The sequence below is a fragment of the Telopea speciosissima genome, chromosome 10, assembly GCF_018873765.1.
Source record: "Telopea speciosissima isolate NSW1024214 ecotype Mountain lineage chromosome 10, Tspe_v1, whole genome shotgun sequence".
In the NCBI taxonomy this organism is placed as follows: domain Eukaryota; kingdom Viridiplantae; phylum Streptophyta; class Magnoliopsida; order Proteales; family Proteaceae; genus Telopea; species Telopea speciosissima.
Genome location: NC_057925.1, coordinates 52,267,614 through 52,278,539, shown reverse-complemented (window position 1 = coordinate 52,278,539; position 10,926 = coordinate 52,267,614).

The window sequence follows — 10,926 nt, the reverse complement described above, 5'->3', positions numbered from 1 at the left end:
AACCCTAGTTTTATATTGATTGAGCTGCTTGGGAATTGCCAAATGTCCCGGAATCCATTAGGCTTTCATTACCAAGGAAGGTTGTGGCCTTCCAATTCCACTGCAAGTTCAATGCTTTCTCTGACGACAAGACATAGACAGTTGGCTTTCCAATTCCCCTGCAAAGAACAGAACGAATAGAATGCTAACGAGCTGCAACTCTAATAACAGGTCTTTTTTTTTTGTGAAATGGTGATAACCAAAATCAGAGCCAAGAATGCCCAATTCTTCAAGCCCATCATACATGGTTCTTTTAAAAAACTGGAACCCTCTTTTTTTCTAAGTATTTCAGATCATTGATTATTCAAGAACCGGTTGTTATTGTATAGATTCAAACCACAAACAGAACCTAGCCATGTTCAATTTCTCTCATCTTTCACTACAAATTTTGGAAGAAGTGATGATTCACGAATTGTCCGCTTTTAGAGGCTACCATAGCGTGGCTTCAGCAACAATGCCGGCCATAAATGTTGAAGCCCCTCTCAACAAGCTTTTTGAACTCATTGTCAAGGTTTGCATTTGCTGCTTGTAAAGGAAGTCTTTTGCTCTTTTCATTGTTCTTTGGGTTCTTGGAATCCTTCAGTTTTATTCTTGGAACTTCATTGAGTTGCAGGTTGCAAAGGGCGGAAGAAGATATGGGGTTTTGGCTTTAAATGAAGCCATCCATGTTTTTTGCGGCTTTGGCTCAAGTTGAACAATTTATCTAAGATAAGTCTTATAAATCAAAAGTGAAATTACTTAACTAATCCCTATTTCAAATTGTTCAGTAGAGGAGGGGAAGGATTAGAAAATAGAGGTTACAAAATCTATTGTAACCAGGTTGGTTACAAACAGCTTTACCAATGTTTCTAAACCCCATTGTTTAAAGAAATCCAGAATATCTAAATTGTTATCGGCCTCTCCTCATACTGATAGGAATTGACCAATCTAAATACCGATTCCTCAAACCATGTCCCTCCCCTATCCTCTTGCAGCATCATTTCAGCATGATTCTTTTTTTTTTTTTTAATAGAAATTTCAACATGATTCTCTATATATACTTTTAGTACTAATGTTGAACATAATGCAGCAATACGTAAGGGTTAGTTAGTTTACAGATGCATGCATGGCTCTGAATGATCGAATGAGTCATTTATCAACAGACCAATCAGAGGTTAAGATGTGGCACTCTGAGCAAATCCTGAGTACCGAACCCACCAAAGATCAGAGTCGTGTTAATATAAGTGAGTTTGTGGTACAGGCAAAGACGAACCGATCCTTATGAGTCGGCCAGTTGATGATAATACAAGAATGAGTCGATGCATGATTGATCAAGAGAATCCATCTACGCTAATAACAAGGACGACCCGAGTATGCATGCTCGATACAAATGAGAACGGCATGGATTATCCGAGCAGACCACACGAAGGGCTGACTCAGAAAAACCACCCCCGTGTATCCCAAGAAAGGCGCTTATAATTAACGTCTCCTAAACTATCGTCCTTTAACTTTGCCCATGCCAACGCGGCATTCAGGGTCCTTGTTCCAATCATGGCTCCATGTAGTTTGAGATTACGCAGAAGACTCCTCATCCACTAGGACACTCCACCGCCAGGACTCTCTCTCTCTACGGAGTCTATAAATACTTGGGTAACCTACATGATTGGAGCATCTGAATTCATTCTATGTTATCTGTTGCTAAGAGCACTGACTTAGGCATCGAAATGTCTTCTGACAGGTCAGCCTGATCACTCGTGCTAACTGCTTTCTGTGCAGGACCGACCCGAGGAGGTCGACCACTCTAGTTCTTGACGCATCACTCTGATATATAACTTTATCTTAAAGATTTTTTAAGATAAGTTACACCAAAGCTTTATTATATATATATATTGAGAGAGAGAGAGAGAGAGAGAGAGAGAGAGAGAGAGGCCATCAACTTCGTTAATGGATTAGGACTTACAGAAGAATTGAAGGAAAAGAAGTTGAAGTAACTGTTTGTTTTGGAAGGTTCCTAAGAGAGCATTCTTGCTAGATTGTGTTTCTATTTGCTTGTCCCATGCCGTTGCCACATGCAATTAATATTATAGTGAAGAAGAACAATCTAACAATATAAAATTAAGAGCTCATTAGTCATGAATTAATGCTGACATATTTTGTGATTTTAAACCATAAGAGTAGTTTTTACTCACAAAATTCTGTTTCCATTTTTTACAAACATAATTAACGTCAGAATCTTAATTTAATCATATGGATAGGGATTAAGAGTATGACAATCTTCTCTAATAATAATTTGAAGGTTTCATCATCCATACCTGCCACCTAATAGTTTTCTTAGATATTTTAATAAAAAATTATCTTATAGTAATACCATTTCTTTAACATATTATTGGTATGTTTCTAAAAAACTATGTCCTTTGTGTCATTATAAGAAGATGTATCTTCATCTATTGTGTATTAAAATACATAAATTACATTTGTACAAACACCTTCCTCTCGAAGTTCATGACGTAATTTAATTATTAAACAAATTTAGAATAAAATATGTATACTACTTTAAAAATGAAAAAAAAAAAAAAAAAAAAAAAAAACCCTGAAAGATAAATTAATTTATCTTAGCCATTTCATATCATTCTTAATTATTGATTTAAATTCAAACTAGTAATATAATTAAAATGAACGCAATTAGACTTTATTGGAAGATTAGACAATTAGATAAAAACATGCTGAAGAGCAATTTGTGTAAGTTATACATCTATTCAATACAAATCTAAACATTAAAATACTATGAAGCAATTCATGTTTATATTTGTGATTATTTTTCTATTAGTAAAAAAAAAAAAATGTAAAGTATTATAAATATTTTTAGAAATTTGGGCAATATTCTAATCTCTTCTTGTTTTATTATCAGTCAAGAAAACCAGCTTCCTTTCACTCCTTGTTTTCTTTTAGACATCGTTTGGTTACAAGGGAAATTGAAGGGAAAAAGAAATGAAATTTTTTTTCAAACCTAATAAAGAACTTTTGTAATCAATGCTTTCCCTTGTATCTAAACGTAGGTGCTCTGCTTCCAAACATAATTCTTTTTCCCTTAATTGAAAATTTCTTTCGTAACGGGCAATTAGGTGTATATGAGATGAGATATGCATCACGTTTTGGGCATCTGGTATCACGACTCACAATGACCCTTTGGGAGATGGAACCGCAATTAAAAGTAGCAAATCTCTCTCTCTCTCTCTCTCACAGACCTAGATCCTCTCTAGAGCACCAGTGCATCCAGCATGCATTTGACAACTGAGCAGGACCCGAGCATGCATCTCCTTCAACACCAGCCGTCAGATGTGCTCAGGAGAGGATCTCCTTCCCTCTCCCTTGCGGATCCGGATCCTCTCCAATGAGGGCATCGCTAAATGAACGGCCAATGAGCATCCAACAGTTGGGCTACCTGGGCACGCTAATTGAGCATGCGCCAAGATGTGTGCCAGGCAACCTAGTTGTACGGGTGTCAATTTTTTCCCGGATCAGAACCATCCTGCTAGGAACCGGAATCCAACCCACCCAATAGCTTATTAGTACGGATTTGGTTTGATTTCACGAACCGTTAAGGAACCCCATTGGAACCGAAAGAAATGGATAGACTTGAACTTAACCTGCACAAGTTTTTCTATTTTAAATTGTTAAAAGATGATCCTTGCTATTTTCACATATAGTTAAAGTCACTATTATTATCCAGGGACTAAGCAAAACACTTGGCCCCGCAAATTCTACCCCTCGCATATCTGCTTCACATAGATGACACACAACAGTAGTTAATAAATAGCTTTTGAAAGATTCTAGCCTGCTTGAGATTTGTCGTTCCAATGGGAAAAATGCTTTACAATTGGCTGCACGATAAGGGCATGTTAAAATTGTAAAAGCATTACTAGACAAGAATCCACGGTTTGTACGGAGGGCTGACAAGAAAGGACAGACAACTTTGCACATGACTATAAAAAGGGTAAACTGTGAGGTGGTGAAATTACTTCTTGAAATAAATGCAAGTAAAGTCTATATTTTTATACATGACGAAGCTCTCATTTTTCAAGAGAAACTCTTATTATTTTTGTTTTGTTTTGGGCACTATATTATAATAATATTTGAACCCGATTAAGAATCAGAGAACGCATTAATCTGGATATGATCTTAACATTTTAGAGTTGGAACCACTAGAGAACCAGAAAAATAACCCAAAACCGGATCAATTGACACCCCTACCCAGCCAATGAATTCTTCGTTGGGCGGTCTCCTTATTGTCTAACTCACACGAAATATCCCTTCTTTGATTCTCCACTCACACAAAAAAGCAGAACAAAAAACGTCACAGAACAGAACTATGTTTGCTGCTTTGTCTGACTTTCCTTGAAGATACCTTCTAGAAGGCTTCTTCCTCTTATTGGGTATCCTAACGCCCTGGCAGAGGGAGTGAAGAGCAAGGACTAAAGTGAGAACTGGACACCACATACACACACGGTGACACACACAACACACACCCACACCCACAACCACACGCACATTAACTAGAGAGTTTCAAACTTTCACTCATATAATCCCCATTTGAGTGGACATAATTTTCTTTTCTGTTTTTTTCAAAAATCTTTTCTATCTATTTCTTATCAACCAAACATACCCTAAAACTATAAAAGTGTAGTACGAAGCTAAAAAATTCGTACGTCACCACCTAATCTTTTGTTTACATTATAGCCTAGGGAGTGTTTGAATGACAATGTAATTTTGAATTTGACATCACTTTGAATACTTTCTTGTCTTGTTCTTACTTCTTACAATGTTTTTAAAATAAGAGTATAAAAAGATTTTCAAAAATAAGTTAAAGTGACATATCATTACATCATTATTAATATATGTCATTAATTTATAAAATAAGTCAAAATGTGTGATTATTATGCACATTTATTTGAGTACACAAAAGGGTTAAAAACTAAGGTTACAAATTATTTGACACCTTGAGTGATGTCGATAAGAAAAACTTTCTAAGGTGTGGTGGATGCGGCTACCTCTTTTCATTATTAATTCTGTCCTTTTATGGGTTTATACTAAATGAGATACAATTGGGCTATGCAAGTTTGGTCCATATAGCTCCTAATGAGATTCAATGCTTTATGATGAAACAAAAACTTGAGAAAATGTTTCTCACTGAGCTAATTTACATCCATAAGTAAATCTCAAATTTATTTGGAGCTCTATAGCCCTCAATCTCAATGGACATACATAAGATGACATTTTTTTTTGGTGAAAAATATAAATGACATTGATTATGTGCTCCACTTATTGTTGGCCCATCAACTTCACAGTGCAAGATGATAAATTAATCAATGAGATTAAGAAAGGGTATATTTGTGATAAAATCGAGAATTTATGGGGTAGTTGGGGTAAACAAACAGTCCATAAACGGGCTTAAGCGTGTCAGTCCTTAAGCGTATCGGACTTGGTCGGGTGCCTATCGATTCATCCCCTTGCACTGTGACCAACATGTTTAGCTAATATATCGGGCCAGTTTCAGGCTTTTACTGATCGAGAGAGCTCGGTCCTACTGATGCGGGCTCAGAATTATCACCCCTAATCCCAAGCCTCAACTTCAGAGTCTGGATCAGCTACCAACATGGGATGCCACCCCACATGGACTAAGGTTGTGAGTTGTGATGCTTTCAACATGATTCTCAGTACTTCTACTGGTGTACGTAATGCAGTGGTACATGAGTCCGGATCCTCTACCCCATGTGGGGTACATGCAGGGGATTTAGCTCATCTCCAGGGAGCCCAGCACGCCCACGGTGCTGCCAGCCGTTGGGCTGTACCGCACACATCCCTAGGCAAGCGCCTAAGATGTGTGCGGCACAACTCAACCGTTGGATGCCCCCTAGGCGCGCCCTTGGCGCTGGGCTCCCTGGAGATGATCCTGATCCACACGTAGGTTGGTTAATTAGGTTACATATGCAAGGTTGTGTTTGTATTTGCTTGTCCCATGCCATACCATAACAATTAATTAAGAGCTCAATAGTCATCAATTGATGCTGACATTTTATGTGATTCCAAACCAAAAGAGTAGCTTTCACCAAAAAAATTCCTGTTTTGATTTTTAACAAACATAGTTAACATCTAAATCTTATTCATATGGATAGGGATTAAGAGTATGACATAATCTTCTCCAATAATAATTTGAAAGAAAGAAACTAGGTTTCATCATCCATACCTACCACCTGATATTATTTTTAAAGATATTTTAATATAAAATTAAATTTTTTTAGATATTTTACCATAAAATTAATTTATAAAAAATCATTTCTTTTAACATATATTACTAGTATATTTCTATATAAATATGTCATTTGTGTCATTATAAAAAGATGTATCTTCATCTAATTATGTGTATTAAAATACATAAGTTACATTTGTACACACACCTTTCCCCTAAACTTATTTTGTATGAAGTTCATGACATAATTTAATTATTAAATAAAATAAGTATACAAATTTAAAAAAAAAAAAACAAAAGACCATTTTCATATTATTCTTAATTATTTATTTAAGTTCAAATTATTAATATAACTAAAATGAACATGGGTAGGCTTTATTGGGAGATTTAAGAACTAGACAGAACTTGAAGAGCAATTTGGATAAGTGTACCAATTCGATACAAATCTAACCATTAAAATACTAGGAAGCAATTCACATTTTTTATTTCTAATTATTTTTCTAGGGGCACTATTCTATGTGCCGCAGCGCAAGCTGCGCCCAGGCACATGGGGATAGACGCAATGACCACCCTGCCACCTTGAGTGGCAAGCCCATCTGCCTGGGCGCAACCTGCGTTGTAGTACAGAGAACATTCTCCCTTAGTAAAAATATTAAATATCTAAATATTTATATATTATTTATTTAAATTTTTGGCTCAAACCTCTTCTTGTTTTATTATCGTTCAAGAAAACCAGGCTTCCATCTGTTCATAGTTTTCCTTTATTTTCCCCCCATGAATAATTTAGGTGAAATTTATTTATTAGCTACTATTGTAGTTCCAATTGGTTGAAGGCATTTCATTTTCTTTCTTTTTGAATTTTGGGTTTTATTTTATTTTGCAAATTAACTATCTAATTAACCAAAATCTAAAAGCTCCATTTCTTTAATGGAAACTGATACATAAGTACCTAGCACCTCTAATACAATATATTGCATCTCCCACTGTCATTGCAACCAGTTTTTTATTTTTTTTAATTTTTATTTTTTTTTCTTCGATTGGTACGGATAAGGTGTGTGGTCTGTTAAGTGTAACAAAAGTGACTAAAAGCATACTTGAAATTTGGTAGACAACCTTATCTATTCCTTTCATAGTCCTTTTAGAAATGCAACTTGCTTATGCGTAGAGTAGACATAAGACCTATCTTATTCATGGTATGGAACTCATGCATATAATTATGGGTCTACTATTTAGACCCCTTCATACCAAAAAAAACTATTTAGACCCTTAGGAGGAATATAGGTTGTGAGGGCGATAATTTTATGTGCTCTTATGTTTACGGGTAGAATCCACACAATCAGACAACGTTCGTAATAATAATAATAATAATAAAATACTTATATTGGAAGTAGAAAGCTTGGGATTATCCTTTCATAATGGAAGGATGAGATAATGTTCTGTATGGTGGAGCGCAGCCTCTGCCAACATCCCCCAGAGTCTCTCTTTTTTATGCTTATCATTTTTTTTGGTAATGAGAATTTATTAACGCTGAAACAATATTCCAGATGAGTTGGCATATAAGGCGAGGTGAATAAAGTGGGGGGGAGGGGGGAATGCATCCAAACAAGATCGGCTTGAACAGAAGCACCAACAACCGTCAATTTATCAGCCACAGAATTAGCTTATCTTAGGGTGTGAACAAATAGAATATTTTGGAAATTCTGGGACAGAATCCTACAATCGTTGATAATAGGAGCAATTTTTCAAGGGATGGCTTGAGAGCGGTCTTGTAGGATATTAACTACCAGAAAGTTATCGCTTTCCACCATGATCTTCAAAAAAACTCAATGAAGAAGCCATCCGAAGAGCAAAACGCACAACAAGTGCCTCGACTATTAGTGCAAAATTACTTCCTATACCCTGAGCGAATCCATTCTATGCTTATCACATGGAGGCCGAAAGAAAAATACTATGGAAAGCGCTAGGCTGCGCTCCCCCCACAGAGAACACTCCCCTAAAAAGATATAGTTCTCAAGAGAAGGTTCTGATTCTAAGCAAGAGAAGGGATAGGACAGGTAAATCGCAGAGAAATTTTTCCTTTTCTGTTAATTAAACTTCAAAAATAAAAATAAAAAAAACTAGCAAAGCATGATGTAAAGGAGCTTGACATAATTGTAGACTTAAAAAAAAATTGCAAAATATCTCTATTTTGACAGATAGATACTGTATCCGCATGGTCTCAAGGTCGAAAGATTGCATGGCCATGGTTGAAACCATTATTCAGAGGCATGGAATTTGGTATAGTTTTATCACTTTATGTTTTGATTATCCATTTTGGATCCTCTGCTGCCGTCTACCCGTGCGGTCGGCATGCAGCCTCACACAGGTAGGGCATGGACCCCACTTGGGCAGGGTGCTCAGGCAGCGGGTAGAACGATCATTTTGCCCTTGCCTGTGTGAGGCCGTCCGCCAATCGCACAAGTAGGTGGCAGCAAAGAATCCGAATCCTTGATAACCCACATGTTGATTTTATGGATGAGTTCAGTCACAAAGATTCAAGAAAAAAAAAATATGGGCAACAGATCACGGCTGGTCGCATAGCCAATGCACCAATGCAGGACCAATGAGAACACGTGTAGGGGGATCAACATAGATGAGATTTTTAATTTAATAGGGGTTGGGGAGGTAATTTTGCATGCTCATATGTCTGGATGTAGGATTCATGCGACTAGGAAATGCTCTTTTGGATCATTATCCTCTCAGGTTTCCTACCCGATACAGTTGTCCGGTTCCTCTCATAAGGGGGCAGGGAAATGATGACCTAACCCCTGCCCGAACACACTGCCTGCGTGTGGTTAAGTTGTCATTTCCGGCCCGCTGTGAGAAGAACGGGACAATCGGACGGGGCAGGGAACCTGACAGGAAAAAAATTCCATTCTTTTTCCCCAAGAAATATAGGGAATATGAACTTTGTTTGACAATGTGGATTCCATGCCTAAACACAGCCCAGGGTGAAATGACCGCCCTACCCCATCCCATGCGAATGCAAAAATCCTGCTTTGTTGATGCTCCCACGCACATTATGATTGGCTCTGGCACAAGGGCCATGCTACTAGATAGAGAACCCTCTCCCAAAAATATATTAAGGGGAAGAGTCCTCTATGGAGGAGCATGACCCCTGCATAGACAGGGGCAATGGGAAGACACATCGAAGCATCAAAAGGGCAACCATTTCTGCCTTTTCATGGGGCGGGGTGATCATTTTGCCCTCCCTTTGTGTTTGGGTGGAGCACAGACCTCCGCCACAAAGTTCTTTTTTCTCATAAATCAAAGGAAAAAATTTCTCAGAGCCACGAAAGGATGATACAATAGCACACACACCCCCTCTCCTCCATACATGAAATGAGCTCACTGCCCTCTTACATACAAAATGGTTCCATCACACCTTTGACCGCTGGTCAATGCAACTTGCTTAGAGAAACTTCTCCTAATATTAAATTAGAAATCAAAGCTGTTTCTAAAAAACCCAAACGCGAATCCAAACTTAGTTATAATTAATTTGGATACAAATCAGAAAACCCCAAAAAAAAAAAAAACTGATAAATAGCTATTTACATGAAAATTTGAGACCAGAATAATAGGAGATCAAAACCAATTAGCCTTTCCCTGAGGGCACGACGATCATTCCACATATCTTTGTGTTTGGGTGCAAGAGTAGTGCACCGCACGAGCCTAGGTAGCATTTTTTTTTATTTTATTTAAAGAGTAGATTTACATTAAATAATTATTTATAATTTTTTTAATAAGAATATGTGTTTGGGTGAAACTGCTTGAAAACCATATAACAACTCACTAAACAGTTTGATTTTGATTTTTACATTGCATTGATATTGTATCACCCGTATCAAACGATACGGGTCGATTTTGCAAGTGATTGATCTCGATACCGTGCTGATACCATATCGTATCAACAATACAAACAAAGGGCAAAATGATCAAAAATCCATTTTAAAAGGAGAATGAAGGGTATTTTTGTCTAATACGGTCAATCTGTATAATATCGTATCAGTTTTCAAGTTAACCGATACCCATTCTGAAATCGTGCACTAAAACCATGATACACACCCTAGTTGCATGGTATAGGAGTAGGAGAATCCGTATGTCAATTAGGGGATAGAATGTTATAGAAAATGTGGGAAGGCATATTCATAACTTAAGATCATGGTTTTAGTGTACAGTATTGAAACGGGTATCGATAACATGCGATATCGATACAGTATCAACTAGGATCGACTATATCAGACAAAATTATCCCTAAATTTTCTTAAAAAATAAGTTCTCTGATTATTTTACCCCTTGTTCGTACCATATTACTAAAATGATATCGACATGATATCGATGACTAGCAAAATCGATACGTATTGTCCGATACAATACCAATACTTAGAACCATGCTTAAGATAAGAGGGAGATGGAACCGCAATTAGACAGTTGGTAATCACTACTTACTTTTACAACTAGGGTTCGAATTCGATAGATAGTCGGTAGATTAGGTGGCACCATTTGGAGTCGGCAAATGGAACCGCAATTAAAAGTAGCATCTCCCTCTCTCTCTCTCTTTTATACCTTATAGTACGGTTTTTATATACGGATGGATAGAGGGTACGGCTGTTAACCACCCC